This window comes from Aythya marila, assembly GCF_965140915.1.
Source record: "Aythya marila genome assembly, chromosome: 5".
NCBI lineage: Eukaryota > Metazoa > Chordata > Aves > Anseriformes > Anatidae > Aythya > Aythya marila.
This window is the reverse complement of record NC_139046.1, coordinates 45,857,562-45,881,260: the sequence shown is the minus strand read 5'-3', so window position 1 is coordinate 45,881,260 and position 23,699 is coordinate 45,857,562. Positions and strand designations below refer to the sequence as shown.

At 43.9% G+C, this 23,699-nt stretch overlaps 1 protein-coding gene across 7 annotated transcripts in view; it reads right to left on the bottom strand.

The window, feature by feature from the left end:
• The window catches only part of TSPAN4 (tetraspanin 4), a 400,378-nt gene that overhangs the window by 346,345 nt on the left and 30,334 nt on the right, over positions 1 to 23,699 (bottom strand). Inside the window, exon 1 of one of the 7 annotated variants that reach the window (XM_082761009.1) lies at positions 22,467 to 22,487. The exons of 5 other annotated variants lie outside the window; for them this stretch is intronic. The gene's annotated coding sequence lies outside the window, so the exon portion shown is untranslated. Of the gene's footprint in view, positions 1 to 12,890; positions 12,928 to 22,466; positions 22,488 to 23,699 lie in introns of those variants that run through there. One more of the 7 variants, XM_082761008.1, reaches the window with a different exon arrangement.

Below are 23,699 nucleotides of genomic sequence, written 5' to 3'. Positions count from 1 at the left end.
TGCTGTAAACACCACCAATGCACTGGGGCTGTCTGAAGTCCCTGGGTGAGCTGCTTCCTGCCCTGTGCGGATGGCTGGCCAGAGCACGTATTTGATCTTCAACTATGAGAATCAGAGAAATGCTGCTGTTGCTACCTATGGTGAGATTATAACTCAGAAATATACCGTGGCTATGTCAAAACTTTGTATCTCTTCAGATATGAGCAAACTCCTGCTATGAAGATAACATCCTCTTGTGTCTGGACTGATTTAACATTACACAGTCTGCAGGAGATAGGGCAGGGGGACAATACCTCACAGCTGGATGGGAAGAAAGGAAGTCAAGCAAAGTCTGGACTTGGCTGGAAGAAAGTAGCTCCTCATTATGGACAGGCTGGGAAGTATAAGTTGTTAAAAGTTTCTTAAGAAATAACACCCAAACTTGGCAATACCAGTTGTTTCTTGTACCTGTTCCATACCATAATATTCCCAACAATAAGCTAGGTACACAATTTCATCCCCAGTCAACACAAATCCAGCCAGCAATTCCACACTAGTTTCTTTCTATATTTTAAGCTGTCAGTGCAAGTGACTTGCATCAACCCTTATCTGTTCCCAATTACTTCCACTTTCCTGCAAATATGATTAAGACCCCTGCAAATACATGACAGTTCCTGGCAAAAGGAACTGGTGATATTTCTCCATGACCTCAATATATACTTAGCTGTGTCCTCCCTGCACCACCCAACTTGGAGGAAAACCCAGCTACTGGGGAAGGTGAGGAGCAGGAGTGTGGGAATCAAGACTCAACTCAGATCCGTTCTCCTTCCATCAAAGGGAGCACAGATTGCTCTGCAGGTTCCTCTGTACCAATGCAGCCTGCTAACAAAGCAACCAGGGACCTCAAGCTTCCTCTCAGCCCTGTGCAGCCCTGACATGCCCACTGGGACACAGGTTCTCAGGTGAGGTGAAATAAATGAAACTCCCCCCAGTTCCATGAAGCAAGGCCAGTTTATACAGACTAATGATCTGGCTCAACATATCCAAGGAACAAATGCATTCATTAGTTATCCTAAACAGCAGGATATTACAGTAAATTATGAAAAGCTGCCGTGTGAAGCTTTTCAAAAAATCCTTTATAGCTTCAAATACAGCTGGCATAAGAGATGTCCTTTACTAAGAGGGAAAAAAAAATCTATAGATCAGTACCCTGTACTCAGAGTCCAGCAGTCCCCAAGTGCCCATAATGGTGCTACTTGCCAGCACTTAGGGAGCAGCCACACACACAGTGCAAAGGCTTTGCTAACACCAATTCACATGTCCCATTTTCAAAGTAAACTCAAAAACATTTTCCTGTTCTCATCTTCCCCCAAAGTCTGACATCCTTCCTCCATGAACCACCCAGCTCCTTTCTACCTTTATAGCACTGTCTGTCTCACTGAGAAGATGCATGAATAAAGACATAGCCTAAATTCATGGGGTAACTTTAAAAAAAAAAAAAAAGTTTCCTACACCCTTTGAAAATTTCCAAAATTCTAAGTATTTAAAAATACTCCTATATGCCCCACCCCACACTAATACCTCTTTACAGCCCCTAAACTCTCACTCCACACCTTCCAGCCTCTCCCACACCCCTGCTGCTCTTCTTACTGCAATACAGCTAGTGGCACAAGGGAGCAGAAAGGAGAGCTTTGGCCCTTTCACCTCCTATGTTTGCTACTGTTAGTACAAAGTGTACCGTCTGTGCTACCCAGACATCACAACTGAGATGGAAAAAGGTAGGAGAAAAAAACAATTCACCTCATTTATAAATTTATTGGAGACAAAAAATTCATTCATGATCACACAAGGAAGTTTACAGCAGAAGAATGAACCAAACTCATACACCTCCTTTCATTAGTACAGCTCCAAGAACACTTTTTCCTTCAAGGGCAGCATGTCCAGTCATTCTGTACTGTGCAGAAGAGGTCTGGAAGTATTTTGATTGTAGGGAGACATTTTTCTCTCACTCACTATCCCCCTACCCGAGGACAATTAATCATGTTCATTGGAACAGGCTGCCCAGGGAGGGCACAGAGTCTCCATCCCTGGAGGTGGTTAAGGAATGGGCCGATGTGGTACTTGAAGACATGGCTTAGCGAACAATATTGGTAGAGGGACGGTTGGACTAGATGACCTTAGAGGTCTTTTCCAAGCACAGCTCCCCTCCTGCAGCTCTACCTTTCTGTCAACAGCTCCAGGGTAAAAGCCAGAGCAAAGAGAGAACATTAGAAACAAACTGGTTTCCTCCCACCTCTCGCTTGGTGATAGAGCTGTATTTACATTGGTCAGCTGCATCTGTCAGGGAATTAATACAAAAGCAAGTGTGGTTTTGGCCAAGTTACTGAGTAACAGGGATATTTCCAGGACAAACACTTCCCTCGGCCCATTAGCTGCACCCATCTAACTACCTCTCAGTAGAGGTGAGCAGCATGTGCAAAGAAGTCTCTCCTCTTTGTAAGAACAGTCGTACAAACAAAACCGACCGGCTGCAATGGGTTGAGAATTCTTTCAGAAAAGCATCAATATGTTTAAATAAAGATACTAGCTTAACAAGAACAAATAAACTGCAGTACTTCCCTTCAGCTAACAAATCGGCAACACTTAATCAATTCTGCACTGATTGAACTAGCCCAATTACCAGAAAAAATAACATTGTACTGAAAAAGTTTTCTGGTTTATAGCCACCAGGGTTATCATCCCAGAATACCTCTTATGGGTATAGATCATGCTCCTTATACAACAGGAGCAAGTTAAAGCCATACACTTGCACCGCTTTGGCAGGGATGGCAAACATTATCATCTATTCAGTACAAGGATCTGCCTGCCCCCAGCCACAGATGGGATCACCAGTGCATATCGTGGGCTATTCCCATTGCCAGGCAAGGCAATGCTGAACAGCGTGGATGAGTAGAGCTGGACACTACAAAAGGGGAAGGCATCAGGGAAGAGAACAAACACTTTACCCTCTGGTTCCTGTTTTCAGTTTATTTCAGTTTAAGGAGCACACAACTTCTGTGGATCTGGCTATTGGGCACATTTTGTAAGGGTGAAAGTAATTCCATTATAGATTTCTCTTTCTCTTTTCTGCTAACATTTCCTTTGTAAGATCAGCAAGTAAAGTTTCCATAAGGTCAAAATTGGCTTTCTACCCTCTAGAGACCCAACTGGTCTTTTCAAGCTGTTTAATAGCCTTTATCTCCTGAAAATATTTCAGTTGTGTGGGTGGCTCCTCTGATTCCCCTTGCATTATAAATATATCTGCCAGCCCTGAAGACAGTATCAGGCACATATTACACAGCATGGTCACCAAGTGACATTTTTCTGTTGAATACACAAATTACAGGAGCACATATGTCAAGGGTAACATCTATCTTCTAACGCCTATCAAAGCAAAGACGACTTCAGTCTGGCCTCTTTGTGAGTTGCTCCGGTTCTGTGACAGCAGCCATAAAGCTGTCAGCTTTGCTCTCCCTTTAGGTGCATCACAGCCCATCTTCCAAGCCTGCCTCAATCTCCAGTGCCTTCTGCCAAAGAGAGCTAGCCCTGCTCAGGAGCACCAAAGAGACTCTCAATTGAAAAAAACATTCATCTCAAGAATGGCAAAATCCTGAAAGCCCAGTAATTGAAGACATTCTGTGGATAACGAGATATCTGCTCCGCATCTGGGGTGCAACATGCACCAAGGAGTCTGACTTCTTACAGAGAGCACTCAGTCCACAATACTTTTGTTGTTTCATATAGCAATGAAGAAAGCAGGCACAACACTGTGCTAATACGAACCAAGTGTGCATATATTAGCGTGTATACGTGTACATTTTAGCATCACCTTTTCTTTATTACAGGTACTACATAGAAGATCAGTACCAAGAAAGATCAAGACTCAGTCACCCAAGGCACTGCATTTGTCCATCTCCAACGTGAAAGGATTAGTTTGCACACGCCTCAGCCACAATATATAATTTTTGTGCTTCATAATCTTTACAGCACATTTTCTCCCGTTCTCATCAGGATAGGAGTTCCCATCACTTAGAAGACGAGGCATTAAGGATCTGTCTACCCATTCACATTGGCTCAAGGCTCACCAACTCTGATTACTTTCACTGCTGGTTTCTAACACTGGTACAAACTGGATCTGTACAGCCAGTCTGAACCACACGGTGCAACAAGCTCAGCTGCACTTGGGTACAGCTACGGAGAGCATACAGACACAGCCAGGAGAGACTGGGACAAGGCAGTCCAACAGGCACTTTAATCTTAGATGTGTAGGATGCTACTGAAAAAGGCAATCTGGCTCCTACTGTCTTCCGCCTACCTGCTCTATACCTGCCTCCTCTCTCATGCTGACACTAGCATTCAGAACCAGCGGTGAAGCTGGTAACCCTGCAAAAAAAAAAAAAAAAATCTAACAAAAGGAAAAGAGAGAAAAAACAAAGCCACAAGCAAGAGGAAGTCAGGACCGTGCCTTTCTGCAATATTCCAGACATGCGTTACAAAAGCATTTAAGTACGTTATAAAAAGCAATCCTTGGAACTACAACCCAAGCGTATTATCAAGTGCCACACGGCGAGTCCCAGAGAGGGGATACTTGAAATTTCAAGTAAGGCTCTTATGCCTGGGTCCACACACCTACACCTCATGTAAGAGAAATAATCACGACCCGTGCTATTTAGAGGTTACAATCCAGCCACACACACAAAATTATACAAGTTCTTACTGAAGATAAACTTATTATCTGAACTACACATCAAGGCATTAATTCGGATTCAACATTGGTGCTAGACTGTATTTTGTGTCATTGCAACTACTGGAGACCACAAATAAATTCATGTGTCCATTGAAATTCTGTCTACAGAGGTGTGCTCAGAGATGCTTGACAAGTTAACAAAAATTTAAGTGGGTCAAGCTTTTTACCCAGCAGCTGGACCAGCATCCTTTATCAGCGTCAATAACTATTGGACACAGTAGAAGCTGTAAAACGACAGCCTAATCATGATTAATTCATCTGACATTTATGATAACAACATGATCTTGATGGACTCATTTAGCATTAACAGTGCCATTGGTCATTCATTCAGCTAAAGAATTTCCTTTCACAGCTTAATATTAAACGTTGCAATTGATAATTATGTTCTTGAAATATTACTTGCTTTTCCTACACTAAATCTTACACTTGAACTGCAAGAGAACAGGACTACTTCGATGGCTGCAAATAGAATAGTGTGAAAGATCTGCTTGACCTAAGACTTTCACCTATACAAAACATGGCCAAAAAAAAATAAAGTGAAACTTAGGTGAAAGGAATAAATCTGCCTGCAATTAGCCCAGAATCATTGAATGGTTTGAGTTCGAAGGGGCCCTTGAAGACTACCTGCTCCACTCCCCAGCCATGGGCAGGGACATCTTTCACTACCTCAGGCTGCTCAAAGCCCCATCCAACCCAGCTTTGAACAGTTTCAGTGGTGCGGTATCCATGACTTTTCTGGGCAACCTGTTCCAGTGTCTCACCACCCTCATCATGAAAAATTTCTTCTTTATATTGACTCCAAATCTACCTTGCTTCAGCTTAGAACCATTGCCCCTTGCCCAACTGTCACAGGCCCTGGTAGAAAGTCTTTTTCCACCTTTCACGTAACAGCCCTTAAAACACTGAAATGCTGCAGTAATGTCCCCCCAGAGCCTTCTCCTTCCCTGACTGAAGATCCCCAACTCTCTCAGCCTCTCCCCACAAGGGAGCTGTTCCATCCCTCTGCTCATTTTTGCAGCCTTCCTCCGGACCCACTCCACACAGCCTATATCCCTTGTAGTGGGGGCCCCAGGACTGGATGCAGTGCTCCACGTGGGGTCCCATGAGAGCCAGGTAGAGAGGGAGAATCCCCTCCCTCACCCTGCTGGCCACTCTGCTTTTGATCCATGAAACAGATCCATTTGCTGGGGATAAATTAGGCCTCCTTTTCTACATCTTTTCTCTGCTTAAACTGCCCGTTCTCTGGGGGAAGGACTGGCCCTCCTCCGTGTGGCAGCTCAGACCTGCTAAGCGTTCCTGCAATTCAAATGACAAGAACTTAAAGGCCTTTAAAAATGAATGACAAATCTAACCCATGGTTTATGAGCTGTACATGGCTAATGAAGCACGCTTCTGGGGCTCACAAGAATCCTGGAAGGTGTAATTTATAAATTAAATCCAAAACGTTAATAATCCCAGCACACTGATGGAGGAACAGCCCTTCTGGCAGGAGCCTGCTGCTCCGGGTTTGTCACTGCTGCTGAATCTCATGCCTTAGATTGAAAATAAGCAACTCATTGCTAAGGGAAGGCTGCACATTGTTAAATTTAACCACTCCAGGAGAAACTGCTCACAGCAACAGGGGCCGAGGGCACGGAGCACCTTGCGGGCAGATGCACATCCCGCTGCTCCCGCGGCCCTGGCTGTTTGATCACTATTTCTACAGCTCTGCCTACCAACACAGAGGTGAGGTTTTGACACTGTGGATCAAAACCTTTGATAATTTAAAGCAGAAAATTAAATTAATTTGGTACAATTCATTGCAGCTGGTGAATTATTTTTTAAAACAGGATCTGGAGAGTAAGTCTTACAAATAAATACCACTGTTTTGCGTGCTGATACAGGAGGTAAAGCCTGTTCTTTTTCCAGAGCCTCTCTCAATCCTCCTTTCTACTGCTACACATTGCTGAAGCCAAAAATCAGGTTCAGAGCCTGCAGTTAACATATTCAGTAAAGGGAGAAGTCATTTTTATTAAGCAGACATCTGTAATGCAAAGGAGGGCCTTCCGATGGAGATTTTCCTCTAGCCAGGTGTGGCTCAGAATTACAGAAAACCCCAAACCGCACCACTAGGCATTTAAGGGCAAGGTCTTGATCCAAGCAAACAACTTCTTGAGAGACCCACAGAACTGGAGCAGTACAAGATGCTTTTGCATATTACATCCTGCTAAAGCCGCCGTGTGTAAAATGCTCCGAGTATCTAACAAGGAAATATTTCCCTCTGGTGAGGACTCGGCATGGTTTTGATTTTCCCCTACACACCTTAACACAGCCTGAAAATACAAATCAGTCTCCCCCAAGCGTATTTGGGTGTAGAGTATTTCAAGCTCTAGCTACCTCAAAATCTTGTAACAGCAGAAGGAGTTGAGTGCTGTCATCTCACTGAACTCTGCTGACTGCAGAAAAATATACTCCAAAGTCGTTTCCTCACTCAGCTAATTCATCTTCCCCGCATGGCCATGCAGCAGCAGAACAGTGTGCTGGTGACAGGCGCTGATGCACTGGCTTTTAATGTTCATTTCATACATCTTGTTGGACTGAAGCCATGACAGAGGCGTTTGTTATTCCTTCCCCTCCAAGCTTGTACTAAAACACAAACAAGGTCCTCACTACAGCATGGGATAAGGAGCAGTTCGTTTCCTTAAAACAACACCATGTATTGCTTAAAGGATTTAATTCCTTTTAAAGACATCCTTTTAAAACACAAATGTAGTTTTAGATTTCAAAAATAAGAACTATGTTGTAGCCTAATTCTTCCACATCCTCCTCTGGACATTCAAGTAACCTTTCAAACACCCCGGAGAACTATGCCCTCCCAAAATCTCAGCATTAGAAGGCTCTTTTTAAAGTTGCACACGTAACACAGCTTTGACTTTTGAGGTTAACTCGAGCTCCATAAATATAGCACAATGTCAAGTACTGCTTTCAGTAAGTACCAAAGTGAACGCTCCTATTTGCATTTTCCCCAAATGTCAATACTTCACTTGAAATATAAATTGAGAGTTTAGAGGGGGGGGGGTGGGGAGACTTTCTTTCTGTAGCAGTTGTGCTACAAACAAGGTGGAAAAGTCAGAAATCTACTTGTCCTAAAAGCCATAGGACCTGTCCTTTCTTTAAATTAGTGCCCAGCTGCATCTTTTAGTGTCAATTTTTTATTTTTTTTTTTGGTAAGTCAAGCTACCAGTGACCAGAAACAATCACACAGTGATGGCTCTATTTAAAAATAGAGTCCTTTTATATGCAGGACACACTAACGTAAAAATCAACCTTTCTCTGAGCCCCCTTTTGAGATCTGCATATAAGTACATCTGCATATAAGTTTGTCGGTGGGTTTTTGGTTTTGTTTTTTGGGGGGTGCAGCATAGGAGCAATGGCATTTTAGTTCAATTCCAACTTAAGTAATGTCCAGGTGTTATTTCAACCTCTGTTCAAATCACCAGTAATCAATTCAACACACAACTCTGTTGGCTGCTGGAGCTGTTTTTCCCCCAGTTAGCTGAATTTAAGGGACTGTTGAATCTTCCTCCTTGCCAGCACAGATCACAGCCACCACTGGGGATCTGCCGCTCAGGGCTGAATCATTATCCTCTGCTCCACACCGCAGCCACATGTTTTGTGTTATAACCGAGTACAGCCAAGGGTTGCTGAAGGCTCAGGCAGAGTTGTATTTTTAAAAGATCATGCTCTCATCTCATGGTTGCATAACGAGGCACAAACCGAACTCCGCTTCCCTGCGATTTCCCTGCCGCCACTAACATCTGACAGCATCCCCAGCCTGGACACCCAGACGTGAGGAAACAACTTCAACTTCTCAAACTCAGGAGGAGCAAGTGTCATCTCCAAGTCCCTCAGCAGCCCCCAGCCTTGGGGATTCAAAGGACTCCGAGAGCGATCTGGCTCCCGCCCCGCAAGCAGTTCGGCTGGATGGACACCAGCGATTTGGCAACTCCTGCTTGTTACCACACATCCACACTGGGCTGGGATTGCTCCTGACCTATTGAGAAATACATAATGAGCACCACATGTTCCCCAAGCGCTCTGGGATGTAACCGAGCGCGGCAGAAAAACAAGAGAGCTACAGAAACAGCTTAATAGACAAACACGAGCGTTTTGGCTTTGGTGCGTCTCGTAGCAAGAAATGCAGTGACCCATGCTCCCTGCCAGCTTTGGGGAGCCTCCATCCCTAACGTGCCCGAGAACATTAGCAGCAGTAAATCTGCCGCCCAGCTGCTGCTGAAGGCTCCCATCTGTGCAGCTGGAGCCCGGCTTGCAGCTGCATCACGATGCACAAGTCAGTGCTGCAGGCCACGTGCACCATGTGTGTGTGCATGCTGTGAACACATGACGCAGCCACATCTAAAGGCTCGTGATAAACAAGATCGCTTGCATAAGAGAAACACTACCAAAGGGGCCCGCTTTCAAACTGTATTTAAGTTCTTAGAGGAATAAAAAGCTGCTTTAAGAGTTTTTAAGTTAGGCTTTAAAAAAATTCACAGAAAGCAAGCATCCTTCCCCCTAGTTCCCAGAGCAAGTCAGCAGCAGAGCTCCAAGCCTCCTCCAGCCCACAAGCCACCGTTCGCACTGCTACAGCTGCAGCCATGCAGAAGATACACACTGCCATATGTATTTACAGCACTGCAAAACACAAAACCCAACACAGAAATCAATGCTAGGCCATACTATGAGAGGTGACATCCAGGAGGCAGACAAATCTCGAGACAGAGACCCCAGGTAAGACGGTGGACAGGAGGACACTGCATTAGCAGGCAGACGAGGTAGAAGAGCAGCATTCAATCAGGAAGACCAGCTTCTTCAGCTAGGGAATGAAAAATCTGCCAGGATTTAATCCCACCTTGCACCAGGATTTACAAATGAGTGCAGCAGTCTTGCCACAGCCCCCCTTCCAGGGCCTGTTGCAAAGCCCAGCAGAGGCAGAGAGGCAGTGGTTAATGGAAAGTTTGGGCATTTTTCCCAAAGCTGTCAAAATAAACTGTCACCGACTCACAAAAAAAGAGTGCCAGTGTTAGATGCTAGATGCAAGAACCATTAGACAATAATGGAAGCAGAGAAATGAATATACCGCATTATCTCAGAAAAAGAAAGAACTTAAAAAGAAGTAAAATAGGCTGGAGTGTCACTAAATTCAGCCTCCAAAGGTCCGCTCTTTAATTATCTAGTGCATACTCCAGACAAAGAGCGCATTACTTTTACTGGTAGCTGCCTCAGCGCAATTTCATTTTCTATAAGGAGCACCCATAAGACATGATGAAGCAAATGTCAGGAGCAAAATAAGGAACGTAGGGTACAAATTTCAGTGACAATTACTTCCAAGCAATCATTTCATCATTTGCAAGATTTTACCGCATTGGGTTAATAGCTATTTAGTTTGTTACATAAAGAGACCCCTGCAAAATGCAAAATAAAAGAATTAGTGGCTGGAAAAAAAGTAACAACCTAGCTGGTGGTTCTCAGAGCAAAACTTAATTGGCAGATTAGCTTTCTCAAGGAGATTTATCCACAGGCTCCTTCCATTTGACACTGCAGTCCTTAGCATTTCCACTTAAAATACGAAATTTACACTGCAGATTACAAGTGGAGATCCTTCATCTCCACACTCGTATCAGAGGAGTAAAAAACAATAATAATAATAATTCGGCAACGAGTAATGCAGGAGAGAGCTTACAACGTGAGATGCAGCTTCCTTAAAGGACCAGAAGTTCCCAGCTACCACACCAAACCGCATTACGCTCACTGCTTGGCACATGGCATTTCTTGCCCATTTATTTTGGGGACCTCACTCAAGGCTCACTGAAGCTAATGGGCTTCAAAAAACAGGTTCTACGATGGAGCTGGGTCCTAACCTAAGCAGCCTAACTGCAAATTGAAGTATTCTAATCACACACATTGCAGGGAAGAAATTCACAGACATTCTCACCTGAAACTTAAGAGCTCCTTCCCTCTACCACTGAGCTATCACCTCAACAGGCCTGATCTCAGCTCCGAGCCATGGAAGAACAAGTTTGGAGTCGTCTCGGTGGGTGTGCTGGATTTCAAGCATAAATAAGTGCATGTTTTTTGCACTAGCTCTGCCATCGATCTCCATTTCGATTTATGAGGTCAACAGGTAAGAAACAGAAAGATCCAAGCACTGCCATGAATCCTCTCCCTAAAACACACCTGTTTGCAAACACATTCCCATTGGCAGGAGAAAAGAGGCTGTGGTTCCATGCAAGCTCTATGATGCTATGGACCAGCGTGAGCATATTTTAACATTCAAGTAACTCTTTTATACCAGATTAGTTTGAAAAAGGAATTGCCCCCCCCCCCCCCAAAAAAAAAAAGGACAGCAGAATCCCCTCTTTGCAGCAGGATGGATTCAGAGCACAAAATGTACAAACCTGCTCTGCCTAAAAACTAATCTGAGAACACTGTATTCTTTCACCGGAGAGGGTCAGGTTTAAAGCTGGGACCCACTTGCCTTTACACGGCTGCTGTCAGCACTCAGGTATCCAGCTGCAATCAATACTCCTACAGAAATACAAACAGAAGATAGAAACTCCAGACCTTGTTCAAGTCCCAAATGCTCAACAACACGCTCTATGGATTTGCAAATTTATTGAGATTAAAAGGCACACAGATACCTAAAGGGATTTTCAAGAGCACCTAAGCAAGTTAAAAGCCTTTGAAAAATCTTACTAAGCATCTGTTCGCATCTTTAGAAACTTAAATACATTTGAAACCCAACCCCAAGAGCATACTAAAAGCAAATCCAATCTGGGGATTTTAACAGGCATACTAGACCTCATATTCTCCAAAAAATTGTTTACTCACACTTGTCTTAGTTGAGGAAAGCTTTTAGATGTCTCCCTTCCAGACTGCTTAACATGAGCAATGGGAAAAGTGTGCGTGTGAATGACTGATGAATCTCAGAACAAGAAAAGACAGGGCAGTCTATGGGACAGCGCGCTTAGCAGGGGTTTGGGAGAAATGCAATCAGGCAACGTGACCTGGACAGTCATTTTCACTCTGCCTGAGCTTCCCAACATTTTTCAGTCTGGTGAGCTGACATGCTTTTGGGGTCAGAGAGCCTCTCTTACCATGCACCCATAACGGGGCTAGCACATAGCCATCTCTGTGACCTCTGCCAACGCCCCTAAGCACGGCCCTAACTCAAACACCACCTGGTTTCCAGACCACGGCCCTCACGTGGCCCCAGCCCCATTTTCTGATGAGACCCTGGTATGTCAGGTAGCAGGCAGAACAGCCTGAGCCTACCACGGGTGTGCACAGAAAACCTGTAGCCAGTAGTTAGTGCCACTGCTCAAATTACAGGATTTTTAAGTACCAACATGTTTTAATAGGGTTTTCTTCATGTATATGTACACAGACATTATGTATGAGATATCTATAACATACACATATATAAACATATTCTATACATATATCTATGAAATCTCTATTATAAAGATCTCTCTTATATATAATCTCTATATCTGTATGTACAAATATATATGCAGACACAGAAGAAGGCAAGCAGCAGGCTCCTGGGCATGTAATTGGTATTTTCTAAAGGTCACCTTTTCATGCAGGAAGAAAGACTGCTCAAGGTTAATTAAATTAAATTCTACATTTATTCAAACTCTCCAAAGGAAAGATTTTAATAACGTCCTTAAATAACAGCCAGCATTTTTAAAAGAACTTTGAGGATGTGATTATCAGATAAGTCTTAGCACAAGATGGAGAAGTTCAACTTTGTTGTGCGTGCTTTATTTCTCAACTCCTTCAGAGTTGTCAGGGTTTTCTGTTTTTATATTATGGACAGTAGATTACTACCTCTGAGCTTCTGCTGTTAACACTGCGAAACTCATGTACAGTGCATACAGGCCTTCAGATGGCAATAAGAGCCTTCCAGCCAGGACCATTATGCTGATATGTGCTAACACAAAACCCAGCAAAAGAAATCAGCAAAAGAAAAGAAAAAAAAAAAAGCGATAAACCAACTGTCATTTCAACCATTACATTTCTGGGTGTTTGCTGGGAGCATGCAACAGACTACAAACAGGGAGAAGCATGCAAGAAAACTTACACACTCCAATTCAAGACAGCAACGGGTATAACACAAGCATCCTAATTGCATTAGATACTGTTCTCTACGTCTACAAGGCCACGGGGTTGGCTTGCACTCTGGACACTGCACCTGTGTCCCCATGGGAAATCACACTGGAAAAAAGAAAAAGAACAAACAGTAGGAGAAGCCCTGCAGCACTGTGTGCTTCCACCAGGCGTGTGGAGCAGCAGCATAGCAACAGGACAAGGAGTAATGGCTTTAAATTAAGAGAGAATACACTTAGATATTAGGAAGAAATTCTTAACTCGAAGGGTGATGAGGCTCTGGCACAGGCTGCCCAGAGAAGCTGTGGCTGCCCCATCCCTGGCAGTGCTCAAGGCCAGGCTGGATGGGGCTTTGGGCAGCCTGGGCTGGTGGGAGGTGTCCCTGCCCATAGATATCTTTAAGGTCCCTTCCAACCCAAAGCATTCAGTGATCCCATGGTGCAGAGGAGCCAGGGTGAACAGCCACAGCCTGTTTGCACCTAGAGAAACCCCAGTAACAGACTGTGCTCTCAGACAGCTAGCTGTTTCCATCTAATGAGCAGAGGCAAAAAGCCCATCAGGGTCTGTGCTCTGTGCATAGGGTTCAGAGCATTTAAGTTATTGTTACAGCAGCACTGTTAAAAATAGACTGCTTAAAAAGAAAGATTCCCTACCACAGATTTCATTAGCAGCAGACCTACTTGTAGAATCAGATATCTACTGTCCGGACTAATTAAAGCAACTAAGAAAGCCTCTTTTCTGAAAAGAGACAATCTCTAGGAAACATCCCACCCTCTGTTTATAGATCCTGTGTAGGCCAGATCCTATTATATGAATTATTGGTGGGCTGACTTCATTGGGAACCTGCCAGGCTACACCAAAATGACGGCAGAAGTCTCTCAGTTCCCATGTTGCTGCAAACACTTCTGTCCTCCCACTAGCTCTACACGTTTAATTAGATCCCTCAGCATGGTGAAGGCATTCATCGCAATTCATTGAGCTGTACGGAGCCAAGACACCAACATCTGCTCCTGCTCCCAACAGGAGACAACAGGCACTTCCAAGCCTTGCTCCCTAGGACCTGCCTTCCCTCAAATGCCGAGGGATGCTCTTTTCAATCTGCTGTGATCCATCAGATTTATTACTTTTTTTTTTTTTTTTTTTTTTTGCATATGACAAAGACTTCCTGCAATTGAAATCATCATCATCACCTGCATATCTCCCAATGTGCTACATGTAAACACGTAGGTGTTTGCAAATACCTTGTTTTCCAGGGAGTGGAAGAGGATCCCTCATGCTAGGTGATCTGACTGGACAGGAAGAGGGACAGGGCTCAAACTACCTGACGAGCTGCAAGCCTTCAGCTACAGGTCATAACGGGGCTTGCTAAGCCACAGCTCCATGATCAGGCGCTGACTGCTGAAAGCAATATTTCCCACAGTTTATAAAGGGCGAAAACAGACTCTTAATTAGAAGCTGGATTCATTCATTAGATGGAGCTGCGTTTCATATAAATTTGTAAAGGCTTTTTTAAATTAATAAAAAAGAGTAGCTGTGTTTCTCTAGATGAAAGAAATCTTTCCCTAGTATTTTTTAATATATACACATCAGTAATAAAATACAATACATATATTCATAAGTTTACATTTGCATTACCTTTCACATCCCCGCACACATTTATCAGTCTCTTTACTTGCATGGAAAAGTTAACTGCAGACTTTTCTCTCTTGAAGAAAGTGCTGTCAGAGGATCCTCGGACCCTCATCAGAAGCTAAGGGTAAGAATCCCTGTTGCTCCTGCTAATTCCTTTCATGTTTGTCTTCTTGGAGGATATCTCCAGACAAGTACAGAGACAACATTTCTTAAGTTGTAAGCAAGTGGCTTTTTCACCTAGACAAGGTTTTAGAAATGACCTTAAAAAAAGGTGACTGTGACTAATTCAAAATTGTGGACTCATTTGGCTTAGGTTTGCCAGGCTGTTTGTTGGCTTAGCCCTGGGCATGAGGCTACCTCTGTCCCTGCCGTGCCTTGCAGCTCAGCTCTCAGGCATCTTAAATCCAGGGCTCTAGCTGATACTTTTCCCAGAGCCAGGGCACTGGTAACACTTCTCTCCAGTGTGGGTTTACCACAGTTAAATAAATGCTGAGCTCACGCTGTAGCTTTTCCCACAGCAGAGGAACTAAATAAATATCACTTCTGCTTGAGTGAACCTGCTTCACGAAATACTTAGGAGTCCTTACCTTTATGTTTCCTGCCTCCCTGGACCATGTTCAGCTTAAATTGGTCAGCGAGCAGCCAGGGTGGGGGAATTGGGAGGACAGAGCAAGAATGCACAAGTTTTCACCGAGGGAAGGGAAAGAAACTGCTGGAGAGTGCTGGAGTGAGTGAGCAGAGGAGGCACCGTGCTGATCACACGCATTAGGACACCCGTGCGTCCTAACTCTGGATGATAGTCATAGGGAACATCCAGGCCAACTCCCTACTGTGTCAACTCAGAGCAGGGACACAAACCAGTCTCCCACCATTTAGGGGATTCATTACAAACTGGGCAGTGTGGGGCAAGTCTTAAAACTGCTACTGGAGAAACTGTGCTGCTTGGCATGAACAATCCTACACCCGTGGGTCAGAGGGAATAGGAGGATGTTCCTGTTAGAACTTAAATCGAGTTTGTAGTGCCAGATCCTCACATATGAAAAAAAAATAAAAAAAAATGAAGTATACTCATGTGAGCAAATAGGGCAATATTAACACCACGGAATTTGTAGTTAACTCCTTGGCTAAACAGAAGTCTGTCTTCTCCGGAGCTGTGGATGTTCACACCACTTACGAGAGCTGACTCCTCAGTTTCCTCTCAGGTCAAGAACTCTCTTAGTATGTCAGCTGGAGCACAGCCACATCAGTCTTAGACAAGAGAGAAAACAGCATAATCTCTGATGCTTATGATTTATCTACATGACCTAGGATGCTTAAGAAACACTCCCATGCTTCTGCTCCTTATTAAGGATCCTAACATTACTCTCCTGAGAGCCCTGCTTCACTAGTAGCAGATGCTTCCCAACAAGTTGCAAGACGACGATTTGATTTCAGTGATATTGCCAACCACTGGCATTTGGCATAAGATCAATTTTCTTGTTTGTTGTTAACTACAACACACAAAAAGGAAAAGGAGAACAAACTGCACCAAGCCACACGTTAAGCCATGTTATTTAACGTGCTAGTGGGTGCTCAGATACAATACTGACAAGGAAGAAATACTGAACGCTAACATGGTTTCTTTAAAAGACAGGACAAATCCCAGAAACATCAAATCCTGCAGAGCTACCATTTCATGCAAAGTTGTCTTTTTCCTCAAACACATCTGCCCTTAATATGAAAAGCAACCTTTTCTCCTTTAGCACTAACTGAAGACATCAGCAAACCTCACCAGGCAGCTAGCACAGTACTTCAATTTAGCTCCAAATCAGTAAAAGATGTTTAGTGCTCCCTTTAAAACACAGGCATTTATTCACTCTTCTTTCTATTTACGAATGAAATAGTCTTGCGGGGGTTTATGGCAGGGCTGTCCATTTGGGTTTTTTGTTTGTTTGTTTTTAATGCTGTTTTAAATTACACTTAACTTATAGGAAATTACTGGAAAAGGAAAGATCATGGTGAAGTGCAGAAAAGCTATGAAATAGTAGAGCAGGGAGCAAGGCACAGGGGAGGGAGGTAGTACAGGGAATGGTATGTGGTTTAATTGTCTGAAGAGTGAAAAAATATAGACGTAAACAATATACTTTAAAAGGTTTTCAAATAATAGGAAGGTAGCCTTTAGGCACTAATGAGTTCAAACACTTCAAAAGATTTGAGTCACTGGGGGCAGACCTAACGAAAAACTCTCAATATCACCTTTAATTTTGATAGTATCTTGTTAAGGGCACAGCTTGACATCATGCCTGCAACAGTATAGTTTCCAAGCTTTTATCTTCCACTGCAAACCTAACTATGAAACAGCATCTGATATTTAGTAAAGTAACTTTTTTTTTTTTTTAATATCATCACTATTACAAATTTAATAGAATTATAGAATGGTTTTGGTTGGAAGGGACCTTTCAAGGTCTTTTAAGGATCTTTAGGGACCTTTTAAGGACCATCTAATTCCAACCCCCCTGCCAATTTAGAATGGCTTCATTAATGATTTTCATCTGGTTAATAACTGAGCACAGAACAAGAAACAAAATGAACAAGCAAGCATTTGGCTCTAAAATTAAGCACAATCTAGGAAATACACCACAGAGTTATGCAATTCATTTTCTATACCATTCATTTGAAATAGCATATGATTAGAAGAACCCTAATATGTACCATAGCGTTCAGTGCTTCGGCTTCCTTGGCAAGGGACACAGATGTATGTGGTGAACGGCTGGGGGGAAGGAAGGAACTTTCTAGCATTGTGCAGCTAAATTTGCGTCTAGACTGTAAGTCTTTGAAAGCATAATATTGTTTTTAAAAAGAAGCGCTATTCATACCATGAATATTATTCCAGAGGGGGGTAGGGAAAGGCAGCAGGGGAACAAGCCAAAAAAAATCCCACCCAAAGCAAACATATGCACTCCTCTGCCTGTGTCTTTCATGTAGTCAACAACCCACTTGGTAGTACTGCAAACCACTGGTGGAGCTGTTCTCACGTACCCAAAACACCAAGCAGCCCTCTAACTGAAGAAGTGTCTCTCAGAGCAGCTTCCAAACCGCCTCCCACCAAACACGCAGGAAGCTGATGTTCTCATTTTTACTCCTGGCTCTGCCATCGATTCACCTCGACCTTGGCAAAGTGAGCAAAACGCTGCCACAGCTCACAGCACAGCTTCAGAGGCCTGGGAAGAATCAGTGTGCAGGAATTTTGATGGGCACAGGCATTTGGAAAACGAGGCCAAAAGAAAGGACAGCAACAACACTGCCACATGCACCATTTCTGACTGCAGAGAGCACGAGTCCATTAGAAAGGGACTCAGCTCTTCTGCACTTTCACCCCCTACACCTCCAGTTTCTCTCTACATCTGTTGACCAGGCAAAAGAGAGCAAGAGCCTGAAGGGTCAGGGGCATTTCACCATCTAAGCACAAATGGATTTTAATAAAGAAATTCACAAAGATGAAGATTTGGAGGTTACCATTAGTTACACAGATGCTCAGAGTGCAAGCCCTAGAAAAGCATGGATGCATCCCAACCGTGTGGTCTGTGCTCCTTTTGCTCACAAAGGGCTGTTTGGCCACCCACTCAGCACTACTGGAGACAATAGGCAGCAAAGCACACCCAGATGTGTGCATGCACAGCGGCACGGCAGGAGCTTTGTGAGGGCACTGGGGATGTTACGGACAGGCTGGGATATTCAGAACACACCCAGAGGAAAAACCAGCTACTGGACAGCACGGCGGTTCTGGGACCGGACCAGGTCAGATCACTGGCACTGTGATCATATACCTTGCAACCCTACCAGCACTTGTTTTGCCCAGCTGAGGGGCCTCATGGATGCAATCCTTTATACTTCAGGCCCACATTCACAGGCGCTGCTCTGAGGGCCATGCTGCTGGGAACAGGCACTGTGGAGTCTCACCGCCTTCACGGGAAAACATTTCTAGGATGCCACAGAGGCGAACGGAGGCAGCTGAGCTTAATCTCTCATTCAAGAGACCCCACAGGAGGCTGACTGCCCCACGTATCTGTGCCATAGCCCTGCTGCCTGCAGTAAGCTTGGCGAGCTCCACCTGCCCTCCGTCCCGCAGGCCAAACACAAGTTATTTCGCACCTCCACAGGTAAAAGGTAAAGGCCTCCACAGGACAAAGCCCATCACTGTGCACAAACAAAACGAAGCACTTCTAAAGGAACTGTGCCGCCAGTTTTGTGCTGAAAGATGGGAGAGAGCCGAAGCCAGACAGCTCCATCGCTTCCGGGCACGTGCTCAGCTGGCTAAGGCCTGACTTCACAACCAGGTTCCTCTCCCCGCGCAGGCCCACTCCAGGCATTGTCACCTCAGAGGGACCCCCCGGTACCTTTCCTTCTCAAACTTCCAATCTTCTTCCAATCTTGGCCTTGAGGCAGGCAATTTTTTCAAGGGTCTGGAGAGTAGCACCCGTACAGTTCTGTGGAGAGTCATCCCTCCTATAAAAGACCAGCACAGTACTGCTCCTACATAAGCCTGGTGATGGCCTGTAGCACGTTAACCCACTGCACACATGCCCAAGCATATGTGCAAAATCTGGGCCTGCAGGTACACTCTATTTCTCCCAGCCTGTGACTCTTACTCAGAGGAAAAGAGTACGTAGCCAGCATTGCCTCCCTAGTCTCACTCTGCTGTTTAGCTACACTTTTTTTTTTGTTTTTTTTTTTAATTATTTTCCTTTGGAGGAGAGCAGGTAGACTAAACAGTTTCTAAACAAAAATGTAATTTTGAGGCTTTCTCCATACAAGCAAACAAATGCTGCACACTCTGGAGCCTGCAAAGAGTTTAGAGCTGCCTCGTTGATTTCACTTCTGCTGGTTGTAGGCGAAGTTTACTTCACAAGTAGCTCTTAGTAGACCATTCCCTCTCTCCTCTCCTCCAGTGTGACCTCTAGTCTGAGTTATTGCACCTGTGAGCTGGGCACAACAAGCAGTAAGACAAAGGTATCGTGTGTAACTAGAATCACACTGAAATCCTGCACGACAAAAATGTAAAGCTCTAACGCTACATTTTGAAATTTCCACCCCGATAAGCGTCCTCTCAGCAGAAAAGCAGCTCTCTTCACGTTGTCATTTCATCCACACAAGTCTCGGTGTGCAATCTGTCAGACTGCCTGAGCAGATTCAACAAGTCCACAACAAACATTCCTGGGCAGCTGTGTAAAACTGGAGGCTGAACTGAATGAGCAAGAGCTACAGCAGCCTCTTTAGGAAGGCAGACAGTATCAGAGAAAGCTGCCATCCACGTTCTCCATTGACGTCAAGCAGCCCGTGCAATGCCAACAGGAAGGCGAGCCCAGGGGGACTGCCCGGGTGCTGCAGTGACAGGTAAGATAGCATCAAGGACAGAGCACGAATTCTGTGTGCATTTTAAAGCTAGTAACTCCAACAGATGCTCACTGTTGCTAAATTGAATGATGCATCTGAGAGGGCAACCACATGCTTTTTAAGGAAAGGTAACAGGTAAACTTTACAGTAGCTAATGTAAAGTTTATACATATATATATATATATATAGTATACATGTATATTTTGTGTGCAAATATTTATATTTTATGTATAAACTTTTTTCTTCCTTCCATTTAGCATTCACAGGGTGTATGAACTCCACTCCTTTCATTTGTGTGGTTTCATTGCTAATAGTAAACAGCACAGACAAGCAATACTTCAAGGTACTTCCCAAAAAAGTTCTATATGCTAGACAGAAAAGAGTAAGCTCCAAGAACAGGTACTTGTTCAGAATTCCTAGATTTTAGATGTACAGATTAAATGGGTCTTCACAAAGACCTTAGAAATAGCTGCGTTTCTTTGAAGTCAGTCACAGGGATAACTTTATCCTCTCCCCATTTCTATGACTGATATCTTTTAGTGATATAACACATTTATTCTTAATTTCAGTGGACTGTCATGCCAGCTTACTCCAGTCGAAAATACATTACCTAACCTCGTATAGTGAAGAAACCTGAAAGATGACATCTGCAGGAAGAAGGTATAGAAAAAAATACATTTTTGTACTGAACAAGCTCCTGGGGGTTCAAGAGACAAGAGTGATGCACTGTTCACACACTTTTCCATCAGGGGAAACTGTTGGTATTTGGTTGACCTGGCGTGCCAGTCAATCAAAAGTCAGCAGAGAAAAAGCAGGGGGGCTGCAGGGTGGTGGTGGGAATGAAGCTTGAGCTGCGGCTCATTTGTGGAGAGAATGATGGCAGAGAAGAGAGTCTGATCTTTCGGGGATGCATGCTGTGAGCTGGCTTGCGGCAGCACAGTGTTTCTGCTCCATGTCACAGAAATCTTTCTTTCTTGAAGGAAAAGGCAGCAGCTCATAAGCAAAGCATCAACACGTGCACGTGTGCAAGGAAAACAGAACAGGACTCAGAACAGGCCTTGCGCACAGGCAGATATGGTCCGGATGCTGACACAGTTGAACCTCTGAATTACATCACCAGTTTGTGCCTATGTTTGTCACACCCTTTCTCTCTCTCCAATTTTCTGGTCTTTAGATTACAGAATTATGTGTGTGTGTGTGTGTAATATATATATATTAATTTATTAACATCTGTGGTACTACAACTCATCTCAGAGTTAAAGATTATTAATCTTTTATATCTGAAAGCTGCTATAATGTTGTTAAAGCTCTGCTGTATTACCTGTTAATTATCTGGTCAGCTTGTTTCCCCTTCCCCACCCTCACAACATGACAGTTCCCTGCTTTGAACAATTGATGAAGACCTGCAAAACCCCTACTACACCGACAGCTGACACCACGACAGTAAGTCGGATACCCAAGCCTGAAATGCGCTAAAATATAATGACTGATCACCACCAATTCCAATAAACCTTGAATCAAGCCCTACCTCTAAGTCTCATTAAATTCATTTTTATATAAAATCAATAGTCCCTTTGCCTCCTCCTTCAGCTGTGAGGGAAACAACAGAAGCACTTGTTACAATCAGACTTGCATCTTATGCAAGCTTAAAGAGTAAAGAGCCCCGCGATGAGATTAATCAAACTGAAGGAGTTATAATAGGCTTAGAAATGAGAGCACATTAATAACTGCTCCCTTGTGGTACACAGAGCTGGTAATCAAGCACAAGTTCGGCACAACTCCATCTCCATTGCTGCAGGAGAATTAGCTCTGTAGCAGTGACAATGACTGGCCTGGACAGTTATGGGCCAGGTGGAGAGGCTCTGTAGGAATTCAATTCATCCATCAAAAATAAAGGAAGGGGATAGTCACTTCTCTCTTGGAGAAGGCACCCTTTTGGTCATTTCCATGCTAAGTTCAGGTTTCTTTGTCCATCATCAAGATATGTGGCCATGTCGGCACCCAACGTGGCAAGGGTATCTGACAAAGAGAGTATCGGAGCAATCCTTTCCTTGCAATTAGCCCAGGCCCAGCACAGGATCCGAGGCTCCAACTGGAGTGAGCCATGACTCTTCAGAACAACCCACTTAAGACGACCAACTGATAGGTGTCCAGTTTTATTTTTCTGTTCCCGTGACAAAAATGCATCCTGACAGTTCTCTGCTGTCTTTGTCTTGGGTCAGGAAATTTGCCTGGAGAAACTCGTTCTCCCACTGATCTCTCTTTTGTCAGCTTAGCAGCCTACAACGCTGCGATGCTCTTTGAAAATCTAAGACAAAAAGCAAAACTAATGAACTCTTGTCTCTCTTAAAAGTTATAATTTGTCAGTGAAGCGTTTGCGGGATTTTCCATGTAACACACTGAAGTGATAGAGGAGAAAAGCAGAACTGGCTGCATGCAACGTTTCACTAGGCAGTCTAGTTGTGCAGGAATATCCAACACCTTTCCCTTCTCCATCCGCCTTCCAGCACTCACTGCAAGCACTCAAAAGCCTGACTGTACTTACCTTTGGAAGCCCCTTGGAGATAGCCATCCTCACTTCACAGTGGTCTGATAGACAGACAAGCTGTATTTGAAAGTCAAACAGCAAGCCTGCCGCACAGCATGAAACTTCACGAGATTGATTTTTCTTTAATCTACCAGTTTTAGCATTTTTAAATACATTTAAGGAAAAAAGGAGAAGTAAGCCACAAGAGTAAAAGTAAAGTAAAAGCCACACACAAATAATAAATTAAAAGCAGTTCTGAACGTGCTGGGGGTTTTGGAGCACGGCTACCTCTGTACTCTTTAACCAGCTCCAGGACACCAGAGCTGAAGTTGAGAATACACTGACAGGGATAAAAATAGCTGAACCGCTAGATAACCCGCTTGCTCCCATTGCTGATCTTCCAAATGAATGACAAGCTACTAGCAGCAATGCCAGCTGGGCCCTGAAGGTCTGTAAAGCTCAGGCAACAGTGGCACTACCCAGAAATTCAAGGGAGGAAGACGATCAAAAATCTAAAGTGTTGGTTTAACTCTCAAACTTTTGATTTTACATAATGTGAACTCCTATTTCAGAAACCCCTATAAATAAAATAAAAAAAAAAAAAAAAAAAAAGGAAAGAAAACACACAAAACCACACACAAACTACATTCCTTCTGTTCTTCATGGAATTTGTGCTGTGCTACGCTGTGGATAGAGAAGACAAAGCCTACTCTTTGTGACTGTCAGCAGGTAATTGCCCAGGCAATCCAAGCAGGCTTCTGAGTACAACATGAAGTCTTTGCACATAAGACTTTGTCCAACAGGAGAAGCAGATTCTGAAGCTGAGTCTCCTTCACACCATCACTCAGCTACATACATTTAGCTAACAGCATGATATCCCCACAAACTGAGCTTCAGCATCTAAAGTAAAACGCCCCTTGCAGCAAATGCTACACAGTCTCCACGTATACCCTCTGTAAAAAGGTTAGATGTTGCACCAAGGATTATAGCTGGGCTTCAGATCTCACAGACACCTGTATACAACCTGAGCTATTTAACTGTCAAGGGCACAATCTCAGGGACATCTTGGCTCCCTATGCAGCAAACAGAAGTGAAAAGCAACTGAGGTTCATCCTATCTTGAGGTCAAAGATCGATCCCACCTCAAATAGGTGGGATGAAACTTCCCCTTGAAGTTCCCCTTCTCTCTCTTTTCCCCTACCATTTGCAGAGGGAAACCCTAAGTGACTAATTAGGTGTTTAACTGTTAGAC